Source organism: Coregonus clupeaformis, chromosome 19 (assembly GCF_020615455.1).
Source record: "Coregonus clupeaformis isolate EN_2021a chromosome 19, ASM2061545v1, whole genome shotgun sequence".
Classification (NCBI taxonomy): domain Eukaryota; kingdom Metazoa; phylum Chordata; class Actinopteri; order Salmoniformes; family Salmonidae; genus Coregonus; species Coregonus clupeaformis.
In genome coordinates, this window is record NC_059210.1 from 4,847,428 (window position 1) to 4,875,077 (window position 27,650).

Here is a 27,650-nt window from a genome sequence, read left to right on the forward strand (position 1 = left end):
TATATAATACATAACTCTATTTTTCATTCCGAGAGAGGAGGACATGATCATGGTCAGGTAGGCTATCCCACCTCTCCATTGGTCGCCTGATGATGTTAAAACATAACTTTTTCTTATTATGTGTGACTGTGTGCAGTGACTACCGCAGTTTCAGTTTATGATTCAGTTTTGCTAGCCCGTGCATGATGCACAGCTCGTGGACTATCACGCTAGTGAACACGAATCGGGATGGGAAAAGCACAGATGAGAAGCTTTCCACCGGATTAAACCCCCGTCCTCTTGAAAGATTCTATACTGTCGGTCGTCTTTAGTCGGTGTCGGTTTCCTTTCTCTACAGTGCTCTACACGCGCGAAAAATCATACAAAGCAAAACTACTTAAGCTATCAAGTAAAATTATGTGCTTGAAATGTTTTATTGGGTTTTAATTCAGGTCATTTTACACATGGAAGTCAGATGGGAGACATGAAGACAACAACGGACAAATGGTAAACTATTTGTTTCACTTGCCACTGGACACTGATATACTTTTGAATGTTTGCTATTTAAATAGCCTAAGGCAGGGTTCTTCAATTCCGGTCCTGGAGGGCCGAAACACCTATGTTTTTCATCCTCTCCTTCTAATCAGGGGCTAATTCAGACCTGGGACACCAGGTGAGTGCAATTAACTACCAGGTAGAAATAAAAAACAGAAGTGTTTCGGCCCTCCAGGACCGGAATTGAAGAACCCTGGCCTAAGGTTTATACATTGTTTTATGTATATGGCTTTTAAATACAGTGTTGCAATATGTAGGCCTAGAGCTTTGGTGCTGAAACCAAAGGTTTAAATAAGATTGAGGTGGAATACCCTTATCTCCTTATTTAAAGTAATGTAGGCTAGCCTATTATAATGTATTGCATTATGAGAATAGCCTCTTGTCGAATACAGCCTATACTTTAAAAATATGCACTGGACTGTGATTCCTTAGTTGTTGATGTCTTGCTTAATTATTAGTGTCCATGATTCTGACTGTTTACTATTTTAGCCATTTGTATTGAAAAAAAAAATGCAGTTAATGTAGCTCATAATTGTTTACATTTACATTTGAGTCATTTAGCAGACACTTTTATCCAGAGTGACTTGTGTTTCCCTGACTAATTTCCTTAGTATAATAGGGCTATGAGAAAAGAAGATGGCTACATTGGAAATCTTCATGCTGTTCCTTCCTTCTCTGGTAGTTTATGGTGTAAACACTCAGTAGTATAGGATATGTTGTGTAACCAAACACAATATGCTGAGGTTGCTGTGTGCTCAAAAGTTTGAGGTGTGCATTTAGAATGTACAAGGCTACTGTAATTATGCATTTATTACATTTACATAGTATTTCATTGAATGAAGCTCATATGACAAAATAGAATGCTAGAAGGGCCTGCAACTTCACCTTGACCATTCCTCTGACTGACCTACAGTATACAGGTTTGATTTACAGTACAGGTATACATGGTGTACCTTTGTCAAACTAAAGAGGGCCTTCAAGATGGGATAGAAACGTGTCACAAAACAGTGTCACATATGGCCAGGTGTGCATTGGTAGATGTGGAATAATCTTAAAATATATGGCAAGTTTCCTGCAATCACACAGCCAGACCTCTTTCTAAGAAAGTGTTAACACATACACTTCCCTACGTATTTATTTGGACAGTGAAGCTAAAACCTTTAATTTGTCTCTCACCTATTATTTGAGGGTGTTTTCATACATATTTTTTTTACCGTTTAGAAATGAAAGCACTTTATGTATCTAGTCCCCCCATTTGAAGGTGTCATAAGTATTTGGACAAATTCACATATAGTGTATTACATTTAGTCAAAAGTTTAGTATTTGGTCCCATATTCCTAGCACGCAATGACCACATCAAGCTTGTGAATCTACAAACATTTTGGATGCATTTGTAGTTTGTTTCGGTTGTCTTTCAGATTATTTTGTGCCCAATAGAAATTAATGGTAAATAATGTATTGTCATGTTGGAGTCACTTTCATTCTAAATAAGAATAGAATATGTTTCTGAACACTTCTAAATTAATGTGGATGCTACCATGATTACGGATAATCATGAATGAATCGAGAATAATGATGGGAGGCCCAAAAAAAAATGCTAACCTCCCCTGTTATTGGTAATGGTGAGAGGTTAGCATGTTTTGGGGGCATTTATGCCTGTAACTTTGTCACTCATCATTATTCACGATTCATTCATGATTATCTGTAATCATGGTAGCATCCACATTAATGTAGAAGTGTACACTATAAGTGAATTTGTCCAAATACTTATGACACATTCAAATGGGGGGACTAGATACATAAAGTGCATTCATTTCTAAACAGTAAAACAGATATGTACGAAAACACCCTCAAATAAAAGGTGACATTCTGTACTGTCGCCTCATATAAAACATTTGATCTCAAATCCAAAATGCTGGAGTATAGAGTTGTAGCTTCGCTGTCCAAATAAATACATAGGGGAGTGTAACAGTAAACTTCTGGTCTTCAGCTATGTACGAATTACTTGTTCTCCCCTGTTACCTCCATCCAGCAAGGCCGTGGCGAGGTTGGGAAGGGGAGGGAAAGAGAGAGAGAGAGAGAGAGAGAGAGAGAGAGAGAGAGAGAGAGAGAGAGAGAGAGAGAGAGAGGAGAGAGAGAGAGAGAGAGAGAGAGAGAGAGAGAGAGAGAGAGAGAGAGAGAGAGAGAGAGAGAGAGAGAGAGAGAGGAGAGAGAGAGAGAGAGAGAGAGAGAGAGAGAGAGAGAGAGAGAGAGAGAGAGAGAGAGAGAGAGAGAGAGAGAGAGAGAGAGAGAGAGAGAGAGCTGGTGAATGATGTGCTTTGCCAGACTAACTCCAGACTCAGACTATTGACTATAGCTGACTGGTGGGGCACAACCTCCTTTCCTAAAGTCATCTGTCTCTGTGTTGTGTAATGTCCAAGTAAAATACATGTGAAAAGTCAAAGCTCAGCACATACAGTATGACTAGTTACTGTACTGACAGTACTGGATGCTTAGAAATGGCTATTCGTGTTACGTTGGCATGGTTTTTACTGTGTGTGCTTTTCTTGCTGGGTTTCCATGTGATTTTCCTATGACTTTGAAAATGGCCTTTCAAAGTAGTGCATGTTTATCTGTGTGTCTGTGTTTCAGGCCTTTATGTGCATGACCTAATTCTGCAGCGAGCAAATAATCTACAGTGAAGGCTTTCCTCTGTGTTTGTGTGTGTGTGTGTGTGTGCGTGCATACACTCTCCCTCCCTCTCTCCCTCCCGCCCTCCCTCAACGTTTCCTTGTATGAGCCGGCAGAGAGAGGGAGAGAGAAAGGGAGCGAGAGAGAGGGAGGGAGGGAGGGAGGGGGGAGAGAGAGCACACTAAGTTCATCTGAGGACAGTGAAATGCTTTTCTTTCCAGTGTGAATCATTTTGGAAAAATGAGCCTCTGGACTGAATTGCCCCAGCAATTTGGCATGTTTCTCCATTCTGCTTTATTGTCTATTTTGGCTGAACTCACAGTTCTTCGTTTTACTGCCAAGAAAACTTCAGATCCTTTAAAGATACAGCAGGCAAAGCCAGTTCCTGAGTCAACCACGTCCTTTAAGCAAATAAAATAAATCTCAGTAGAATGCTGCCATAGCTTCCTGTTTAGCTCTGAATTCCAAGGGGAACTGAGCTGGTTCTCCGAGTCTGCATCCATCCAGCGCCCAGGGAGAATTCATCAGTTGGAGTTTGAGAGGCAGTTTGAAGAACACCCCTTTTTTAAAGGATTCAGATGTTGGTAAAATTGACATTACATGTTTAATACGTGGTGTGGGTTTTGGTTCACATCTTTATTTTTGGTAAGTGAATTTCCACACGGCCCACAACTAAAGATGTTGCCTTTGATATCAGAAAGAACCTGGAGTTTATCGGCTGCTCATGCACTTATCAGTCAAGCAGTTTGGAAAACAAATGTCTGCAGTGCAGGGAAGAAGAAAAAGAAAGTGTAAGAAGAGAGTGGTATGGGAGGGAGGGAGCGGGAGAGACAGGGAGAGGGAGAGTATCATTTAGCAGTCAGTCCCCTCTCCCACCACACAAATCATTTTGCTGTCTCCCCCCCCCCCCCGAGAGAGGAGAAGAGACAAGGGGGAAGACGGAAGAAAGGAGAGAGAGGGAAAGTGGAGAGAGGGAGTGGCCTGTGTTGGGGTTTGGATGAGGCAGCGGTGGGCCCAGTCAGCAACAGCTGGGTCTTTAGTGTCTCACTTTGTCTCCCAGCCAGCCTCCCAGCCCCAGCCTCCCAGCCAGCCTCCCAGCCCCAGCCTCTCAGCCTCCCAGGCTAGTCTGAATTATGACACCACAGGGATGGCAAGCAGACTAATTACAATGACTGATTGCCTCTCTGCTGGCATTTCATAGACAGTGATTGTCATGTGAGTGAGCAGGTCTAGAGACCTGGAGGAGGAGGAGGGAGGCTTTTCATTAGGTTGCCTCCCTTCCTTTGGACAGAAACGGATGCAGATTCAGATGTGATTGGTTCAGGGCAAAGAGAAGGTGTTTTTTATGACATTTGGTCAGACAGAACTGGTGTGAGGAGGCTAGAAGCCAGAAAGACAGGTGATTTGCTGTTCAGTCTTACTGTGCTGGGTTAGAGCTAAAATATAAAACATTTGAGTTTATTAAAGTAATATCCAAAGGAGGCCTCTTAGAGGGTATTGAAATAATTATCCCTTTATTGACCTCTCACTGTGGTCATTTATGTGTTTTGTCTCTGTATATTACTGGGCATATTTATTTTCAAAAGGAGAAATGTACGGCCTTGAATTGTCCATTTGTATGTCAGTCAGTCAGTCAGTCAGTCAGAGAGAGCACAGTGAAGTGTGATGTGGGTGTTAAGTGGGAGCTGGTTTGGGTTGGTCTGGACGGCTTTGTCAACTGCTTTGGCTTTTGTTCCTTTAGTAATTAATTGTGGAGGCCTTGGCTTGAGCCGGCCTGTCTCATAGCAACTGAAGACAGAGTGGCGGCGAGGCGAGGCGAAGGGAGAGAACGGCAGAGACAATCACGGGCGTATGTCTGTCTCTCGTGGGGCAGCACACTGAAGAATATTTAGCATGCAAAGCGAATGAAAACATATTTGCTTTGTATAATATTATCTATTACTTACAGATAACACAGTCATTTTTTTACTGTAGCTGTGTCATTGTCTGGCATCACAGCTTTCCATGTTGTCAACCAATGTTCCATTATATTGTGCCACTTATTTCTTGTCATTATCTTCCCAAATGGACCAGGGACATTATACTTCCCTAAAACACATGTTGTAGATGCACATGTTGTAATACATGGAATATACACGTAGTAATACATAGAGTCTATGACCTCAAATGGGCATCTAACCTTATGAAGCAGCTGTCGTTGATTAATGGAAGCATGTTCCCCTGTATATTAATATGTGTCCTCAGCTCAGCTGGCACCAGTTACCCGAGACAAGGGTGTGCGTGTGTGCGTGCGTTTGTGCACATGCTGTGTCTGTTTGTGTGTGTGCTTCTGTGCCCTCGTTCACACTGAGCTAGAGTTTTATTAACTGATGGCAGACCGCTGCAGGCTGGCAATGTTTGCCCTGTGACCCAGACACTACCTGTCTGCTGCCATGGTTACAGGGACGGAGCAGATTTAGTGGCCTGACTCCAGGGATCACTTTCCCTGCGTTAACAATCAACCCTGCGCCCTCACGGCCGTAAAACAGCCATCCTGCTGCCTCACGGGCCAAGCGAGACCAGGACACATCAACCCTGGTGCCCTGACGGCTGTTAAAGATGTCCTAAGTGCCCTGTAAGATTAGCTGTACGGCCTAATTGCTGTGGTGTCAGTGAGCGTCTCTCCCTTTGTGATCGTGTTCACTTGGAGCTGTTAGCCCTGTTAAATGAAAGCGCGCTGAGTATCTGATACCATTTGAAAGCGCTTCTTTGGTTTGTTATTGCCTAACGAACTGGCCCGCAGTATGAAGCATGGTGTTTTGTGCTTTGTTATGAAGGGAAAATATCTTGTCACTTTGTGCTGTTGTATTTCATCCGATGGATTGTTAGCAGTGACTGTTGTGTTCAAAGAGCTTTGTGCTGTGGCTTAGATACTGTATTTCATGATGTGTCTTTTTGTTTTTCAGTGTTACAGAGAGTGGCAAGAATGAAAATGGAGTCCAGATGAAATGGACTTGAATGAAGCAATACAGGTAAAGAATTTTCACAGAGATTCTCAGTGCTGTCTCATAATGTGCCCTCATATTAAACATCAGATGGCACTAGAACCAGTTTTCTCTCCCTCTGAATGAAGTACTAATCTGGCCAAACCAGAGACCAGAGCTTGCCTACTATGCACATATCAAAACCAACCATATCCACACACATAAGCGTCTCTCTCTCTCTCTCTCTCTCTCTCTCTCTCTCTCTCTCTCTCTCTCTCTCTCTCTCTCTCTCTCTCTCTCTCTCTCTCTCTCTCTCTCTCTCTCTCTCTCTCACTCTCACTCTCACTCTCACTCTCACTCTCACTCTCTCTCTCACTCACTCTCTCCTGTGACTTGCACTGTTGCAGGTGTCCACCAGATGCTGCATGCAGACAGAGCCCTTGCGGAAAAACCACATGATTTCATATGTGGAAAATCATATGATTTCTCGTGATATTTCCACTTTTTGTACATGTGAAATCATGTGAAACCATGTGTTTTTATTTATGTGATGATATTTCACATGACGTTTCACATGTGGATTTTCACAGGTAATGCCCTGCAAACAAAAAATAGTTATTATGATACACACATAGTGCTTTTAATATACAGTGTTTTCAACTTACATAGTATATGTTTATTTATACAGTAATTTTATTCAACATGACCTTTCTTAAGATTTGAACTCACAACCTCTTGGTTCACAGCATTCTGATCTTCCTGCTATGCCACCATGTCTGTTTCAATAACTGATTTCACCTGTATTCTTTTTGCATTACAACCATGACCACTGATTTTACCTTTGAACCTTAAAGGGATACTTTGGGATTTTGGCAAGGAGGCCCTTTATCTACTTCCCCAGAGTCCGATGAACTCGTGGATACCATTTTTATGTCTCTGCGTTCAGTTTGAAGGAACTTGTTAACTAGCGCTAGCACAATTGCTAACTAGTGTTAGCACAATGACTGGAAGTCAGATACCCATAGACTTCCAGTCATTGTGCTAACGCTAGTTAACATTGGCTCGCAATCAAAACAACCTATAACTTCCTTCATATTGGACACAGAGACAGAAAAATGGTATCCACAAGTTCATCTGACTCTGGGGAAATAGATAAATAACATAATTGCCAAAAAAAATGAAGTATTCCATTAAGTCAAATAAATGACCATACAAAGTCAAACAGAAAAACAACAGGAAAGTTGGACAAACACATTTAGATTGTAGATACTGCACAAAGTATAATTTTTTAAAAGTATAAACATTCTGCATGATTAAATAGTACTTACCTTATGGCGAAAAAATGCTTGAGGGTTACTACAATACAACATTCAAAAGATGAAAACATAACTACATAAAACCATTCAATACAGTTGGAATGTAGTTAGAACTCTCAAACTGTTTCAATCAAACAGAAAAACAACAAGAAAGTTGAATAAACACATTTAGATTGTTGCTACTGCACTTTGCCTTTGCATTACCCAAATAGTTGTTTAAGATCATACAAAGGCATTGTGCAGTATCTGCATTTTAGGGGTCATACTGTAGGTCAAATCAGTGGTCATGGTTGATATGTATAAAAATTACTTCATAATAAGATGATTCGTCAGTGCATTATCACTTATCTACCTACAACATATTTGGCTACCTAGCAAAAAAACTTTAAAGCCAAGTTTCACTGTTGGCGTAGTTACTCCGTTTTGCCTTTGTTGGGCATCATATGATGTAAAATGGATCATACTTGCTATATTTCTGTATTCTAAAAGTTATGGATCTTGAAAACTTGATTGCTGACATGCAAAACATTTTGGGACTATATCAACAATGTACTAATGAAACAAATACCAACATATTGTTTTATGAGGTTACTGTGCATTCTCCAGTAACTTAATGGCAGCTGGTTCACAGGAAGTTAATGTTTAATTTTCAATAATTTACTGTCAACTAGTTACAAGTGGGTTGTTGTAAATTTAATAGTGACTTACTGTAACTAATCCATCACACTCACTGACCTGATGGTCTGGTAGGGAAGTGAGTATTACAATTACATGGTGACTAGATATAAATGAAATATTGTATGGTTCTTTGGTATCACATGCACTTATGTCAGCCTTTAACAAGGCTGCAAAACAGATTGTGTACAAGCTTAACGTTTATGTACATAGCACATTAACTGGGATGACATTTTCTGTTATGGGAGACCAAAAAGAGCTAGCTGAAAGCCATGCCTCGAATAAGCCACGCCTGCAATCTTCTGATAGTCTGCCGCTGTTACAGTATGTTACTGTAAAAGACACAAAAACCTCTTCACAGTGCAGCTCATTACTGACACATTCTCTTACAAAGTTTGCAGAATAGACAGTGTCAATGGAGGTGCTCTACTTGCATTGGCAAAACCATCAAACACTTAAACTGCTACAACCATGCCCCCATATGCTAGTGAGGCCCACCAGTACATTGCCCCCACCTATCAAAGAACACTGATGATTGTACCTTATATTCAAAATATTGGATAGAAAAATGTTCCATTATACCTATAAGGTACCAAATTGTTCATATGTATACCAGTGAACTTGTTGTACCCTAACCATACCCTTATTTTTTGAGAGTGTGTTAATATACTGTATTTTCAATGCAATTAGTATGAAGTGAAAGGGGATACCTAGTCAGTTGCACAACTGAATGCATTCAACCCATAAAAGTCCAAGCCGGGGGGTGTTCTACTAAGCTATATGGAATTGTTTTAAGAAGGTTGTACCAAGGACCATTTTGCTATTTAATTTAGAATTTTAAGAGCCCTTGAAGTATGCCCAAAAAATATGTTTAAACTATTTTATGAAAAATTATTTTTGGCCTTACCGCTATTAGACAATACAAATGCATTGAAAAACAGATTCACTACATGGAACAACAGATAGTCCCCCCAAAAAATCTAAAGGAAGTTTGTTCTGAAGTGCCTGTCCTATATCTGAGAGAGTGCATTCAGAAAGTATTCAAACCGCTTGACTTTTTCCACATTTTGTTACGTTACAGCCTTATTCTAAAATGGATTAAATAGTTTTTTCCCCTCATCAATCTACACACAATACCCCATAATGACAAAGCAAAAACAGGTTTTTAGAAATTCTGTGGAAAAGGTCAAGCAGTTTGAATACTTCCTGAATGCACTAATTTAACCCCTTATTTTTGGCACTAAACAGTGTCTACCGTTCAAAAGTTTGGGGTCACTTAGAAATGTCCTTGTTTTCGAAAGAAAAGCAATTTTTTTGTCCATTAAAATAACATCAAATTGATCAGAAATACAGTGTAGACATTGTTAATGTTGTAAATGGCTATTGTAGCTGGAAATGGCTGATTTTTAATGGAATATCTACATAGGCGTACAAAGGCCCATTATCAGCAACCGTCAGTCCTGTGTTCCAATGGCACGTTGTGTTTGCTAATCCAAATGTATCATTTTAAAAAGGCTAATTGATCATTAGAAAACCCTTTTGCAATTATGTTAGCACAGCTGAAAACTGTTGTGCTAATAAAGAAGCAATAAAACTGGTCTTCTTGAGACTAGTTGAGTATCTGGAGTATCAGCAATTGTGGGTTCGATTACAGGATCAAAATGGCCAGAAACAAATAACTTTCTTCTGAAACTTGTCAGTCTATTCTTGTTCTAAGAAATGAAGGCTATTCCATGCGAGAAATTGCCAAGAAACTGAAGATCTCGTACAATGCTGTGTACTACTCCCTTCACAGAACAGCGCGAACTGGCTCTAACCAGAATAGAAAGAGGAGTGGGAGGCCCCGGTGCACAACTGAGCAAGAGGACAAATACATTAGAGTGCCTAGTTTGAGAAACAGACGCCTCACAGGTCCTCAACTGGCAGCTTCATTAAATAGTACCCTTAAAACACCAGTCTCAACGTCAACAGTGAAGAGGCAACTCCGGGATGCTGACCTTCTAGGCAGAGTTGCAAAGAAAAAGCCATATCTCAGAATGGCCAATAAAAAGAAAAGATTAAGATGGGCAAAAGAACACAGACACTGGACAGAGGAAGATTGGAAAAAAGTGTTATGGACAGACAAATCGAAGTTTGAGGTGTTCGGATCACAAAGAAGAACATTTGTGAGACGCAGACCAAATTAAAAGATGCTGGAGGAGTGCTTGATGCCATCTGTCAAGCATGGTGGAGCAATGTGATTGTCTGGAGGTGCTTTGGTGGTGGTAAAGTGGGAGATTTGTACAGGGTAAAAGGGATCTTGAAGAAGGAAGGCTATCACTCCATTTTACAACCCATGCCATACCCTGTGGACGGCGCTTGATTGGAGCCAATTTCCTCCTGCAACAGGACAATGACCCAAAGCACAGCTCCAAACGATGCAAGAACTATTTAGGGAAGAAGCAGTCAGCTGGTATTCTGTCTATAATGGAGTGGCCTGCACAGTCACCGGATCTCAAACCTATTGAGCTGTTGTGGGAGCAGCTTGACCGTATGGTACGTAAGAAGTGCCCATCAAGCCAATCCAACTTGTGGGAGGTGCTTCAGGAAGCATGGGGTGAAATCTCTTCAGATTACCTCAACAAATTGACAACTATAATGCCAAAGGTCTGCAAGGCTGTAATTGCTGCAAATGGAGGATTCTTTGACGAAAGAAAAGTTTGAAGGACACAATGATTATTTCTATTAAAATTCATTATTTCTAACCTTATCTATGCATTTTGCTATATTTCTTATTCAAACTCATTTCATGTATGTGTTCATGGAAAACAAGGAAATGTCTTAGTGACCCCAAACTTTTGAACGGTAGTGTATACTTCCATTCATTTTTTCAACTGGTACCAAGGGAACTTCAGACGAGTCTTGAGCAAAACAACCGACATGTACGTGTTCGTGAGAGTCTCACCTTTCCACAGAGGGGTCGTAATAGTTTTATACGCCAAACCGCTGGGACGCTACAGATGATTTTGTGAGAAGACCAATTTTCAGGATGTCTCATGGTCTGACAATCAACGCTCTAGCTCTGTCATCTTTCACAGCAGATGCGGAAGTGCGACATAGGCAGATGTGGTTGATTGAGATGCATCCAATGCAAAAAAACAGATATCTCTAGCTTAAACTGACAGATTTGTATATTATGCTAATAAGATTTCCGTGGGGGCACAGACATCAACCTTAGGGGGTTAACCCAGCCCCTCTGATTCAGGGTGGTGCTGCCTTAATCAATGATCACGGCACCCAGATAGAAGTTCTTTGGGGTTAATTGCCTTGCTCAAGTGCAGAACAGCAGATTCTTCCACCTTGCTGGCTCAGGGATTCAAACCAGCAACCTTTCAGTTACTGGCCCAATGCTCTTAATCACTAGGCTACCTGCAGTGGTGACACTGCAGCAACATCGATACACTCCAAACCAGTCCCCCAAAGAATGAATGAATACTCTACGGCAAGTGTCCTTGAGCACTGCTAGTTTTACATTGACGTTACATTGGTGGTGAGAATTTGACAATTATTTACTTGATTCTGGGCAGCTTTTAGCAAAGCGCAGAAAAGCATTATTCCCAATAAGTCTGTGGCCATAAAATGTTCACACTCACAGATCTGGTGGTGTAACTACACTGTACCTAGACATTTCAGTTTGCTAGCGACCAAGAGGTTATGAGTTCAAGGCCCATTGGGCTGGCCCAGCCAATCAGAATGAGTTTTTCCCCACAAATGGGCTTTATTACAGACATAAAGCTCATCACTAAGCTAAAGATCCTGGGACTAAACACCTCCCTCTGCAACTGGATCCTGGACTTCCTGACGGGCCGCCCCCAGGTGGTAAGGGTAGGTAACAACATATTTGCCACACTGATCCTCAACACGGGGGCCCCTCAGGGGTGCGTGCTCAGTCCCCTCCTGTACTCCCTGTTCACCCATGACTGCATGGCCAGGCACGACTCCAACACCATCATTAAGTTTGCCGACGACACAACAGTAGTAGGCCTGATCACCGACAACGATGAGACAGCCTATAGGGAGGAGGTCAGATACCTTGCCGTGTGGTGCCAGGATAACAACCTCTCCCTCAACGTGACCAAGACAAAGGAGATGACAGGGAAAAAAGAGGACTGAGCACGCCCCCATTCTCATCGATGGGGCTGTAGTGGAACAGGTTGAGAGATTCAAGTTCCTTGGTGTCCACATCACCAACGAACTATCATGGTCCAAACACACCAAGACAGTCGTGAAGAGGGCACGACAAAGCCTATTCCCCCTCAGGAGACTGAAAAGATTTGGCATGGGTCCTCAGATCCTCAAAAAGTTATACAGCTGCACCATCGAGAGCATCCTGACTGGTTGCATCACCACCTGGTATGGCAACTGCTCGGCCTCCGACCGCAAGGCACTACAGAGGGTAGTGCGTACGGCCCAGTACATCACTGGGGCCAAGCTTCCTGCCATCCAGGACCTCTATACCAGGCGGTGTCAGAAGAAGGCCCTCAAAATTGTCAAAGACTCCAGCCACCCTAGTCATAGACTGTTCTTTCTGCTACCTCACGGCAAGCGGTACCGGAGCGCCAAGTCTAGGTCCAAAAGGCTTCTAAACAGCTTCTACCCCAAGCCATATGACTCCTGAACAGCTAATCATGGCTACCCAGACTATTTGCACTGCCCCCCCCACCCCCACCCCATATTTTTACGCTGCTGCTACTCTGTTAATGATTTATGCATTTTTTTCTCAACACTTTTTTGTTGTTGTTGTTTTATTTTACTTTTTTATTAGAAAATAAATGCATTGTTGGTTAAGGGCTGTAAGTAAGCATTTCACGGTAATGTCTACACCTGTTGTATTCGGCGCATGTGGCAAATAAAACTTGATTTAATTTTATTTGAAATACTCGTCAGCACCCTCCTCAGATGATCCCGCAAGTGAAGAAGCCAGATGTGGAGGTCCATGGCTGGCATGATTACACGTAGTCTGCGGTTGTGAGGCCGGTTGGACGTACTGCCAAATTCTCTAAAACGACATTGGAGGAGGCTTATGGTAGAGAAATGAACGTTCAGTTCTCTGGCAACAGCTCTGTTGGACGTTCCTGCAATCAGCATGCCAATTGCACGCTCCCTCAAAACTTGAGACATCTTTGGCATTGTGTTGTGTGACAAAACTGCACATTTTAGAGTGGCCTTTTATTGTCACCGGCACAAGGTTCACCTGTGTAATGATCATGCTATTTAATCAGCTTCTTGATTTGCCACACCTGTCAGGTGGATGAATTATCTTGGCAAAGGAGATATGCTCTCTAGCAGGGATGTAAACAAATTTGTGCACACGCTTCTTGTGCATATGGAACATTTCTGGGATCTTTTATTTCAGCTCATGAAACATGGGACCAACACTTTACATGTTGTGTTTATATTTTTGTTCACTATATTTACTTTATTTTTACGGCAAAGTCCAGAAATGTATTCTTGCCAATCTCCGTTATGTCAACAGATCTGTTGGCGCAGCAGAACTTTCAAATTGCTAGCAACTGAGAGGTTATGAGTTCAAATCCCAAGGGAGGTTCAGTCCCAAATAATCATCGTACTGTCCCATAACACCTGCATTTAGCTGTAAAAGTACAGTAACTAGTTGTAGATTTACAGTATTGTCACCGCAACTAGACAAAAACCTCAAGGGGACCATGACACAATGTTCTAAGAATGTCCTAAATAAAGTATGTCCTTGGGGAAGTCCCTTGAAGAAACCGGGAACTAGACAAAACCTGCAGGGGACCATGACTGTTTAAATTGAATTAATGTCAATTATGCTTTTCAAAGTAAAATATTGTGAATTACATTTGATACCTGGGTTTTCACAGAGCTCTTTTCATTTAATCTGACCACAGCACTGCCTGGAGTTTGATAAACAGCATTGGCACTTGGATTGGAACCGGTGCTATGGCCACAAAGAAATTGTTAATTTACATCAAAATCAACATTTTGCGATAGCCATCTCGGTCTACGGACTTGAACCCCATTGAAATACTGTGGTTTTAATTGAAAAGGGCAGTCCATAAGAGCAGACAAAGTATGTCAAGGATCTGGAAAGATTCTGTATTGAGGAGTGGTCTAGGATCCCTCCCAACGAGTTCTCCAATCTCATAAAACATTTTTGAAAAAGGCTCAGTGTTGTTATCCTCGTAAGGGGAGGGTGCTAGAGTATTGAAAACGGGTGCCAATAAGTTTGACCCTTATCTTGAGATTTTATTTTATTACTTGTTAAACAAAATCTCTTTCTCTGAGCATATATATTAGTATAAAATCATATAATTTCCTAGAGTGATGAAAGTACGTTGAGGTGAGTTAATGCGTTCAATAAATGTAAAATATTAGAAAATTGGCAGAAATTGAGTTTCAAGGTGACATCAGACAGCAAATACATGTATTTTGTGTGATTTTTGCGTTTCTGTCTAGTATGTATTGTAGAACTGTATTAGAGAGTAAAAAGAAAGGTTCCGTCACGTGCTGAGTCGAGTCGAGCAATTTAACAGAACACAGGGACAAAGCCAGACCTGCGCAATGCATGCTGGGAAGTTTGGCTGCCAGAGAAATTGGCTGCGAAGTTTCAGCAAGCGAGGCTGAAACCCTTAGAAAAATGAAGTTTGAGAGTAGAAATGAGAGAGAGAGAGAGAGAGAGAGAGAGAGAGAGAGAGAGAGAGAGAGAGAGAGAGAGAGAGAGAGAGAGAGAGAGAGAGAGAGAGAGAGAGAGAGAGAGAGAGAGAGAGAGAGCGCTAAAGGCTGAGCATTCTCTTAAACATTCTTGAAGCATGGAGAGAGACAAGGGACACAACTTACCAGTAGAGACAACATTTAGAACTTTGGCTTACTTCTTTTATGGGGAAAATGATTGATGGGGACATTTTCACTATTCTGCATTTTGCCTTTACCATAGCCCGAATTGAATTAAATACAATGTGCACATTTTTTAACCGCATCAAAATTACATAGGAAGGTGCAATGTAACACAGTCCTGATAACTTTTATACCTGAAGATGCACACGTTGAAAGATTTGTACAAGTCATTTACATTGTGCAATGCTAAGCATGTAGCTAGAAGGAAGGTTTAATCACAATTCATTTTGAATGTTTTTCTAAATCTACTGTTTGTATAAAAATACACAAACAACAAACTATGTAACACAATTTTATTCAATTGTTACACACGTTATTGAAATGTGCACAATAAGGATAAATAATGTAATAATAGTCCTAATTCAATTTAATAATGTATCCTATCAACACTGGAAGTTGTAGAAAGATCCTCAAACTGTATTTCCAACTTGAATTTGAATTTGAACTTGGAACTTCCAGCACAGGTTGTGATAAAACGCAAAGGTATTTTAAACACGAACTACAGATCTTCAGTCTCCACATAAAATACATTGTACAGTATTATATTTTAAAATCAGTATTGTCGTTTTAAATAATTGAAAGAGTCCCACAACAGGTGTTTCTACCCAGTAGCTATATAGTTCTGTCTAGGGCCTTCATCTGTCTGTCAGAGTGGTGTGTCTGGTCCAATAGATGGCTGTCTGTTAGTGAGTGTGGAGATGTGTGAGCTGTGTGTGTAATGATGGGAGCAGCAGAGAGAGGAGGCTGAATACAGAGACTGGCACCTCTGTGGCAGCCTGGTAAGGCTCTCTCTCTCTAGGTCCCCACCCTCTTCAGCCCCTTCAGCCCCCCGTTTGGCTCTCACACATTGTGCCATTCAGCCCCAGACCGTATATTCACCCTGTTCTGAGACTAAGCAGACTGCTATTGTGTGCGCGAGCTCATTTGAATAGCCTTCAGTATTTTGTGTGAGCAAATCAGGGTTATTTGCATTTGTCACAAAGGTTTACAGGTCAATTGAGGCAGGCTAGAAAATCGCACATGCCAAGGAGAGTGTTTTTCCTCTTCTCTCTGTCTCTGTCTCTTTCTCACTCTCTCCCTTTCTCACTTTCTCACTCTCTCTTCTATGGTTGTCAGGCACCTCATTATGTAAACTTCACCCCTCCCTCTCTCTCATTCTCTCTCTCTCTCTCTCTCTCCCTCCATCTTTCTCTCCCTCCCTCTCTCTCTCTCTCTCTCGCTCTCTCTCTCTCTCTCTCTCTCTCCATCTTTCTCTCTCTCTCCCTCGATCTTTCTCTCCTCTCTCTCTCTCTCTTTCTCTCTCTCGCTCTCCCTCATCTTACTCTCTCGCCCTCCATCTTTCTCTTCCTCTCTCTTTCTCTCTCTCCCTCCATATTTCTCTCTCTCTCTCTCTCTCTCTCTCTCTCTCTCTCTCTCTCTCTCTCTCTCTCTCTCTCTCTCTCTCTCTCTCTCTCTCTCTCTCTCTCTCTCTCGCTCTGTCTCTCTCGCTCTGTTGATTATATAGTGCTAAGGGTCTGAAATACTTTTGTTGGCATCCAGGGTGCCAGCTGGGGATCAGAAAGTGGAGAGAGGGGTGTGCGGTGTGCCAGCCTTCCATTCGTGCCCTGTTGGCTGACAGACAGACAGACAGACAGACAGACAGACAGACAGACAGACAGACAAACAGACCACAGACAGGCTGGACATGGTGGCTGAGGGAGGCTGGTGCCAGGCCAGCAAACCAAGACAGCACTCAGACAAATACACCTAATCCCTTTAATTAGCCTAGCTCTTTGGGCTCTCCATTATGTGTTGCTAGTGTGTGTGCTGTGCGTGTTGCGTGTGCGCATGGGGTTGCCAGTCTCAGAGAAAATGTTTGAGTGTGGCGGGGACCTCATACGCAAGGGTTAATATGTTTGTTTGGGTGTGTTGGTGTGTTGTGCATCTTCTGTCTGCTGCAGTACAGCCCGATAGAGCCCATATAGTGAAGAAGCAGTGTGCTCTGTATCACATGGTGTGTTGACAGGATAGGGATGTGTCTGTCTCCGGCACTGTGCTGTACTGTGCTGTGCAGCGTGTTCATCGTCAGTGTGTGTGTGTGTGTGTGTGTGTGTGTGTGTGTGTGTGTGTGTGTGTGTTCATCAGTTGGTGGATGATGCTGACAAGGATGATGTGACATCTTCTCAGCAGACAGTGTGACAGTGGGAGCTAGGACTGGGAATTGCCAGGGACCTCTCGATTCTCACGATTCTATGTGTTGCGATACGATACTGTGATTTTATTGCGATTTGATGTTCCAAACATATTGCTCACCATATGTTTGCAGCAGACGGACAAGAGAGAGCCATAAGAAAACAAGTTTTGATCAGTCATGGAAATAAAAGTGCTGAAAACAAATTGGCTCCCTATTTAAAAAGAAGATGGTGAACAAGCTATGAAGGAAAAATACTGGAGTTTTGGTACAGGTACAGACAACTAGCGCAATATAATATTGTAAAAAGTAATATCCCGATAATTTTGGTAACTTTCAAGGAATATCTGACATTTTATCATATGACATCTAGTGGCCTTTTGGGGTACTTCAGATCACAGGTGTCTGTAATTATCTCTGGCCTTATGTGTGGCCTTATCACATGTAAAATATATTTAAAAAAGTAAAATAAGATGATTTTTTAAAAATTGAAAAACAAAGCTGAAAAACATTATCCTAAATATAAACCATCAACTAAGTGAATACATTGGTACAACTTAGTGAATACACTTATATTTATTGTGCTATGTCAATATGTCTTTGTTGTAAATGTTTTGCAGCCAACCTGGTGGCAATTGTGAAGAGTTACAGAGTTAATAGAAAATAATGGTATTGTTGATTAGATGCCAATTTCATTAATTAGGCTATTTTCTCTTGAACCATATGGTCTATCAACTAGAAACTCATGGACAATATGAACACAGAAAACTTTGGTAAATTACCGGTAGCTTTGCAACCCTAGGCTCGACAGATGCACAGTTCTAATATAAAATAAAATAGGACTGGAGGACCAGCCACATGCCACTCATCAAATCAAATCAAAGTTTATTTATCGCGTACACAGATCAGCAGATGTTAAAGCAGGTGTAGCAAACTGCTTTTGTTCCTAGCTCCAGCAGTGCAGTAAATGTCTAACAGTACAATACCTATACACAAATAATCCCAAGAAGAAGAAAAAATTAAAAAAGAAGATGAAACAAGAGATTAAGAACTATCAGAACGAGCAATGTCAGAGTCTGGGATATCAAAATGTGATGTGTATAGACAGTATGGACAATATATAAGTAGGAAAAAGGTATATACAACAGTAGTTATATAGGATGAGCTATGTCAAGAATAAAGTATGTACATATTATGAGTAATCAATTCGTTTTTCAGAGATCAAATTAAATTTCAACAGAATAATATTGCAGGAATGCTAATCTTATCTGTTCCTAACTACAGAAATGACTCGGAACAAGAAACATTATGTAAAAGTTAAAGTGGCCAGTGTTCTATGACTCTATGTACATAGGGCAGCAGTCTCTAAGGTGCAGGGTAGAGTACCGGGTGGTAGCCGGCTAGTGACAGTGTCTAAGGGCAGGGTACCAGGCGGAGGCCGGCTAGTGATGACTGTTTAACAGTCTGTTGGCCTGGAGATAGAAGCTGTATTTCATTCTCTCTGTCCCAGCATTGATGCACCTGTTCTGTCTCCACCTGCTAGATAGTAGCAGGGTGAACAGGCCGGGGCTCAGGTGGCTGAGGTCCTTGATGATCTTCTTGGCCTTCCTGTGACACCGGGTGCTGTAGATGTCTTGGAGGACAGGCAGTGTGCCCCCGGTGATGCGTTGGGCTGACCACACCACCCTCTGGAGAGCTCTGCAGTTGCAGTTGTCGTACCAAGCGGTGATACAGCCCAACAGAATGCTCTCGATGGTACATCTGTAGATGTTTGTGAGGATCTTAGGAGCCAAGCCACATTTCTTCAGCCTCCTGAGGTTGCAAATATGCAAATAGTAGAGGATCAAGGGCAGGAATCATCTACTCGATTCAACAGTGAGACGATTTTTTCTTGAGTGAATGGTCGGGGGGCCGGAACATAATTATAAATAAAATGTAGACTGCAAATTGACCTTCAAGAAGCCCAAACAGATATAATATTTGACTAAAACATTATCATTGCAAACCTTGCTCACATTTGTATACAATCACGTCTCTCTATTATGCGTGGGAATACTTGGGAACAGATTCCACAAAATATAAATCACTTGGAGCTGATTTCCTGGTGTTTTACAGCCTTATGTCTAACAACATTTTATTTTATAAATAATTCCACATCTCAGAAAACTTGGGGGGCCAAATAAAACCTATTTGGCCCGCGGCCCGCCAGTTGGGGTGATATCGTCCTTAACTAGCCTCTCAAAGCACTTCATGATGACAGAGGTGAGTGCCACGGGCGATAGTAATTTAGCTCAGTTACCTTCGCTTTCGTAGGTACAGTAACAATGGTACTTGAAGCAAGTGGGGACAACAGACTGGGATAGGGAGAAATTGAATATGTCAGTAAACACTGCAGCCAGCTGGACTGCACATGCTCTGAGGACGCGGCTTGGGATGTGCTCTTAACTCCCGGCATTTTCCAAATGACCACACGATGAACGCTGGAACCAAATATTTGAGTATTTTGCTGTTTAAAAAAATATTCTGTGTAGACTCCGGTCCTGGACAAGACAGATGTTTTTATTCGGTCTTATTTACTGCAGTGTCTATTAATTGTCCAATCGCACGGCTGCTTGAGAATTTTCACAAATGCCTTAGTATACGTAATTCCCAAACATTTATGAAAACACGAAAATGACCATATCTAAGTGGTCGCTTGTCAGAAAATGTGTTATAAAGTGTAATATTCTTCCTGGGGGTGTAAAGGAACAGATTTTAATAAGATGTCATGTTGCTAAAATGCTGTCAGTTCCACTCTAAACGCAACAATGTTTCACACACATAAGTTATTTTCAAAGAGATGGCTAACAAAAGCAGGCGCTCTGCAATAAAAAACACAGTTCCACTCACCAGATGATGATCAACTTCTTGTTGAAAGTTATTTTTGAAAAGGGAGAAGCTAACAAATTAGCAACAACATCCTCTTTGATAACACCTGCTGCAGCCGCTGGCCGACAACAAAAGCTAGCTAGCTAGACTGTGGGAAAACTACTGCTCGCTATTGCGCAGTGACCTGTTGGCCTTCAAGAAGGCAGAAGTTTCCATACATTTTTATAAAAATTGTCCATTAAGTCAAAATGTGATTGGTTGGTTCCACTGTCACTCTAAAATGTTGCCTTAATATAGTTGAATGGCAGATGCCTTAATCTAGCTTCTGATGGCCTAGCCAATGGCTGGCTTAACTAGCTAGATTTATCTCCCCAGAGACCAGCAAAGAAAAACCTTCAGTGTTAACCCTTTCCTTTCCAACAAAAACTGAAGAGATTTCATCAGAACATCATTGAAAATAATAATATAATAAAAAGCCCTTAGCCTTTCTCTGAAGAAGTAGAAGGCCCATTGTTCCCCACTGTGTTTGGGTTAGAAATAATTTGTAGAGTGGCTCTATTTTCCCTCAGCATGCATTTTTTCACTATTCTGAATGTCTAAAGAATCCATATGTTGTTCTGAAATATGAACACAGAAATACTGGACATTTTTAACTCTTATGGTGGTGATTTGACAAAATTACAATCATGGTCTTGAATTGGAATATTTTCTGGTCTCGGTCTTGACTCTGACCACTTGTCCCCCTCCCGGTCTCTGTCTTGACTCCGTCTCACCCCCCCCTCCGGTCTTGGTCTTGACTCAGACTCGATTTGCTCCAGTCTTGGTCTTGAATCGGTCTCGCTTTAGGTGGTCTCGAACACAACACTGCCTTTAGCTAATAACCCCAGTTATTCCTCATTATCTGAACCTGGCTGGGGCAGGAGGGCAGGGTAACCCGGGTCATCTTTACCACACCACCATGTCCCCTTCCTACCCCTGGCCGGCACATGATGGCACTCGATGCCAGACCCACCCCTCCCTCTTTCATTCCCTTTCTCCTCCTCCCTCCCTTCACAGCGGGCAGACCCAGGCATGGGATCTCCATCTGTACACAAAGGAGCCTCCTCTATCTGCATACGCTGCACATAAAAGAGCCTTTTGTCATGGGCTCCGCACACATGACTGTCCGCCTTTCACCCCCTGGAAGAAAATACCAATCTCTCTCTCCGCCAACCAACTCCACCCCCAATCCCCCAGCCCCCCAAAAATCCCCAGCCCCCCAACCCCACTCCCTCCCTGCCAGAGTTTCGTCCACAGCAGAAACTATTAAACACAAACTTTTTTTTTCTTCATAAGTGAGCTATACCCCCCTTATTACTGTTAAGTGATTTTCAAGTTTTTCTTTTCGAGATGCTAGTCAAGTCTCAATTTCTCGCTTTATACATCTCGAGTTTTGCTCTCTCGCTCCCCCTCTTTCTCTCTTGCTCTCTCTCTCTCCCTATCGCTCAGTTTATCTCTATTTCTTGCACTCTCTCTCTCTCTCCTTCCGTCTCCCTCTCCCCTTGGCCCTCGTTGTGTGCAGCACTCACGGTAAGTCACAGTGGACTACAGCATCTGCTGTCCTGAAATATGAATGCGCTCTAGTTTTTGTCTCTCCTCCTCTCCCGTCTCTGACATTTAAGTGAACTGAATGGGCATTAGTGGTTGGTACCATGCCAGGTTATCACCCCCATTGCTGTGGCAAAGGCACACTTGGGATTGCAGACTCTGAGAGCTGCTGGTTTTCACACTGTCATTGTGGAGCCGTCTATCTTTTCACCCTCCTGTCCTGTAGTTGTGAGAGCTGGAGAAACAGCAAATTAGTATGAACCCATCAGAAAGGAAGAGAGTTAGTGCCATTATGAGACTCTGCCGCCCGCACTCTATGCTCCCATGTGCTTTATTGAAAAGGTTTCGAACCGGGTCTGACCTGATGAAGACCTAAGGGATTGGAGGGACTTTGGAGCATTGGAGTCTCTTTTGACATTTTACTGAGCATATATGTTTTGATCTCCAGCACCTGCTTGGAAACATTTAATGTATGTAATGCTGCATATTTCATTTAGTCCTATACTTGATGCAAACATGGTCATTCAGCAAAGGTGCTTTCCTGTAGTTCTGTCCTCCTGTGTGCGATGAGCTGGATTTCTCAAGAATTGAATCCAATGCATATCTGCCATTTTGGCAGTGAATGATGACAGATAGATATTCCGTTGGGGAAGAGTCAGAGTCAGTTGGGGAGGGGTAGAGAGTGTAAGTAAGGAGACCGTGGGGACACACGTACACTGTTAAGTGCACGGGCCATAAAAATGCTCTCCTCAGCAGTTCCTCCGAAAACACTGCACTGATGCCTTCACTTTCTGTCCAAATAAGTGTGGATTTTGGAACGCTCCTCAACTGTCGCTGCACAGCCTGTGCCGGAGCTGTGCCATGCAGGAGTGGAAGGATAAGACTGACTTCTCAGTTTTCCGTACAACACAGTGCCATGTCCCCTCTCTGACACCTGTGTGGTGTGAGAGGTCAGGGGCTGCCATGTAGCCGACTGGGGTGGCCTGTCCACACCTCTACCCACACCCTGATGGGAGGGCCAGGCAGTCATCACGTTTCCGTCACACACACACACACACACACACAGACAGACAGACACACAGACAGACAGACAGACACACAGACAGACAGGCAGACAGACAGACAGACAGACAGACAGAACGACAGAACGACAGAACGACAGACAGACAGACAGACAGACAGACAGACAGACAGACAGACAGACAGACAGACAGACAGACAGACAGACAGACAGACAGACAGACAGACAGACAGAACGACAGACAGACAGGTCTGCCGGGACATGAGTGGTTTAGTTCACACTGGGTGTGTGTCTAGTGGGTTAATTTATTGTGAGTGTGAGACAAATTACATGGATTGTAAATTACAGACGTCTTTTTCTTAAGAGCTTTTGGGGCGATACTGTAAAATATGGTATAGAGACTTCAGCAGTGCAGCTCAGCTTATAAATATACATGTTATTTGTTGTTTAGTTTAATTTGATGTTTTAGTTTTTCAAAAAATGTAGGTGAATTACACCCATGCAGGTCGCCGCACAGAAATTGTACACCGTTTTTTATTTACCATTATATTATTTCACAAGAATAAAATAAAAAGTACTGTGATGTAATGCAATAGCCCAGTAGTTAATAATAAACACTCTGTTCATTGAACTGTTCACCAAAACATTGCCACATTGCGAAGTTTCCTCACCCATCCATCAGTACAGGCATGTGCACAGATAGGCCATTGCAGAGCACATGCCCCTTTGCACTTCCAGTCTCCAAAGTGCCCTTTTGGGTGGTTGTATAACTTCCCCCAATTTTTTTTTACATTTTTTAATACATTTTTTGTCGTTCTGATCTAAACCCACTACGCCCAAGTCGTTGTTAAATTCAAACAACAAATTAGATTATTAAGTTATTATTTAAGACACTGGTGATGAATCACAATCTGTAAAAATAAATACAAATAAAAGACTAATCTAGTAATCTAGCTAGCTATTTTGTTAACTGTAGCATATGGTAGCCTAATGTGTCTGCTTGCTAACAACATTATCAGTCATCATCAGTGATCACCATGCTCTCTTTGCTGGCTTATTTAGGGAATGGTAGGCTATAGTAAAGTAATATAGGGTATAGTAATTGTAGGCTAGAGCATTTCTCACAATCGTCTATTCATTTGATCTCATTACTGGCTTATTTAGGGATAGTGTAGAGCAGCAGCTGTATCCCTGAAATAACCTCATCAAAGGTTCAGCCAGGTAGAATACATGATCGTGGCAACAAATGGAGTTAAATTGGAATTAGGAATGGTAGGCTACAGTATTTCTTACCATCTTCTATTTTGACTGGAATTGAGTTGGTTATTGTTATTAACGGCAGCCTTTATTCTAGTTCAAAATAGTTTAGCAAAATACTTTACTTATCAGATTGTGTTGCTTTCTCCTCTTCTCAATGACACACATAAAACATGTTAACCAAATCTTAGCAAATGATACAACAATAGCATCTACACTGAGTGTACAAAACATTAGAAACACTTGCTCTTTCCATGTCAAAGACTGACCAGGTGAATCCAGGTGAAAGCTATGATCCCTTATTGATGTCACCTGTTAAATCCACTTCAATCAGTCTAGATGAAGGGGAGGAGACAGGTTGAAGAAGGATTTTAAGCCATGAAACAAGGATTGTGTATGTGTGCCATTCAGAGTGTGAATGGGCAAGACAAAATATTTAAGTGAATTTGAACGGGGTATGGTAGTAGATGCCTGGTGCACCGGTTTGAGTGTGTCAAGAACTGCAACGCTGCTGTGCTTTTCACGCTCAACAGTTTCCCGTGTGTATCAAGAATGGTCCACCACCCAAAGGACATCCAGCCAACTTGACACAACTGTGGGAAGCATTGGAATCAACATGGGCCAGAATCCCTGTGGAATGCTTTCAACCCTTTGTAGAGTCCATGCCCCGAGGAATTGAGGCTCAATATTAGGAAGTTGTTCCAATCAAATCAAATCAAATGTTTAGTTTCTAATGTTTTGTACACAGTATATTTAGCCTATTACTTTTATGTAAGGAAATATTCTAAGTAATAATTGCTCAACAAGTCTGTGACAGCAGGTGCGGGAACTTTTTGAGCACATACCCCCCCCAAGAGGTCTGTGCACTGCCCTCCAACAGCGTTATTCTGTATCTATTGGTACAGAAATGAAAAGTCAAATTCATTCTGATCCATTTCAAATGTGATTTTTCCTCAATTAATTGACCTCATTCTGGAGGTGTTGTTAACACTGGAGTAGTGTTACTGCTGTAGTTGATTCCACTGCCACAGTAGTATCGGTGCCCAGTACTGTTAGAGCAGCAGCTGGCAGAAACCTTAATGAAACAGCACCTCTTCACTGGACCTGCTGCTACACAGTTTCTTATGCTGTGTTAGTTTCACTGAGGAGAGTGTGTCTGAGATCAGTCCTGTTCTAGGTCCCCCCCCCCCCTGTAATAAAGCCACGTCAGATAAAGAGAGCGGGAATGTATCTGCCAGGACAGGGGGCGATTTAGGTTTTGTTAGTGTTCTAAGTAGACAGTAAGTACAGTTTGTGTGCTAATAGATGGAGAAAGAGCATGAAGAGTGTGTGCATGTGAAGCGGTGTGTGTTATGAAGCAGAGACAGCAAACAGGGGGTGTGGATAAAGAAGTGAGAGAGAGAGTGCTAGTAGCGGCGATTGGGTGCGTAGGGTTCGGCTGGTGCTGGGAAATCCTCTCGGATTCCTCTCGGCCCTGTCCATGCCGGCAAAGGTGCTGTGAAGTGGCAAAAAGTGGTCCTCGGCCAAGGTGGTGGCGGGCAGAATGTCCCCCACAGCACCAGGCTAGCGCCAGGCTCGCCTGCTCTTAGGTTGGCACAGAGGAATAATAAAAGTGAGTGGCTAGGATGTAGTCTGTGTGAAGGGTGTACTAACAGCTAGCAGACCTCTCCTCAGAGGGGGAGCTCAGGTATGTAAGAGCCAATGGTCCCAGACACACACAGGCTGGTTGTAGTGGTGGTCAAGTACATGGAGGGAAAGGAGAATTCACTTTTTATTGCTACGCTTCAACAGGTCAGGAGAATTTGTCTTTTTGCTTTTCTGTTGCTGTTTGTTCTTCGGATCTATGTATTTTACTGTAAGTTAAGGTTGGTTGATTTTTCTTTGTAAGAATGGGCATTATCTTTGAAACATGCATTTTTAGATGTGTTATTGCATCATTTCAAAGATTAGCACTGATAAATGTTTAGATTTAGCTGAGTATGGGCAACAATGACTAATATAATGGTAACTTGATATTATTCTAAAGGTATATTTCAAATCATATGAGCTTAAATCATTAGCAATTAATCAGATAAAATAACAATGTTATCTTCATTGTAAAAATCTAACTCATGGTCTATCCATTTCAATGTAATAATGTAGAATTTAACGTGCAACTTTAAAAAAGGCTGCAGAGGTCATTTTTCAATTTGAATTTCCTATCATCCGTTCTGCTCAAGGTCAAAATAAATTCATTTTGAACCAACCCCTGATATGTTATAGCCCTTTTTATGTTGAGGAGCTCTGACCTTTGCTGTAGTGGTGTGGCTGCTATACTTAGACTGTACTGTCCACACAATATTGACTTCCCGAAGGGCCATGAGGAGGGTCAAGTCTAGATGGGATACAGCTTTTGTCAAATTGACTTATAAAGTTGAATGTATTCGCGTTTTAGCTAACCCTAACCCTTGTCCTAACCTTAACCTAATTCTTCTAACCTGCTACGTTAATTCTCCTAACTTGCAGCGGAAGTTCTCCTAACCTGCTACGAAAAGTCAATTTTACCGAAAGCTTTATCTCTTCTAGACAAAACACATAAGGAGTAGTCATTACAATCTGGGTGTGTTCTGCTTCTGAAGGTTGTCCATTTTGAGATCTGATATCGGATAGGGTCCATTTTGTTTTGCAAGCTCTCAAGCATAATCTTTCTCTCTCTCTCTCTCTCTCTCTCTCTCTCCCTCCCTCCCTCTTTCTCTTTTTCTCTTTCATTCTCTTCTCAGAATCCGGTGAGACACAGCAAGGTGAGTTTAGCTCTGATGGAATATCATATCTATTTGTCTTGCTCTCACATATTGAAGGCCACATGCTATATATTCAATCGCTGTTTATTTGTGTGTTTATTATGTTTAATTATACAATAATATATTTGTAAGATGTGAAGTTATGTATTAGAGTCCCTCCGTATTAGCTTTTGATTCAAGATTTTGCATACGGGGGTAACTAAACACAGTGAGAACAAGCTAAATGCTACGGAAGTTGGATGATAAATTGACAATTGACAATAGTCTACAATATATTGTTATTGTAATAGTGTAAGTACTTACATATGATATAGATATAACTAAAATTACTTATCTTGAATATTCCCCTGCAAACAAATGGTAATTCAAAAAGTATTTGAATTATTATACTCCGAAATACTCTATGCATGAAAACAATTTATAAGCTCACATTGAATCATGAAACTTCATGAATCTTGAATCTTGTAAGTTATTCCCAAATGCCTTGACCTTTCATTGGCAACTTCAAGTTTATGAAAAGCATCTCTGTCTAAAGGAAGCATCAATACATGGTTTGATAATCACATAGCTCATTGCTTAATGACTACCAGCATATTGGTTTGCTGGAATTTCACAGATCAATAAATTCAGATATAAATATGTAGATGTTAAAGTGTTAAATGTTATTGATAAAATGTTAATACATTTTATAGTAGTAAGTGAATACGTATAATTTGCAGCCTTGCTTACCGTATCAAATGATTCATTTTCATAAATGCAATGATTATTTTCTACTTGTAAATATGTTATTTCAATGAAAAGGAGTGTTATTCGTTGCTTTGCAGGCGCATCGGAAATGTGAAACAGTTATTCAAAGAAAACAGGTTGGCATGAAAATAAACGAGTGATACTTTG

The 27,650-nt window shown here is 41.7% G+C and overlaps 1 long non-coding RNA gene across 2 annotated transcripts; it reads left to right on the plus strand.

Annotated features, from left to right (window-relative positions):
• On the plus strand, nucleotides 1-27,650 carry LOC121531306. 2 transcript variants are annotated; one of them, XR_005994119.1, is made up of 4 exons: nucleotides 1-57; nucleotides 432-486; nucleotides 6,150-6,215; nucleotides 26,736-27,650. It is a non-coding gene; the product is annotated as an uncharacterized LOC121531306 (long non-coding RNA). The 2 variants fall into 2 exon arrangements; XR_005994118.1 differs by lacking the exon at nucleotides 1-57 and having other exon boundaries at nucleotides 151-486.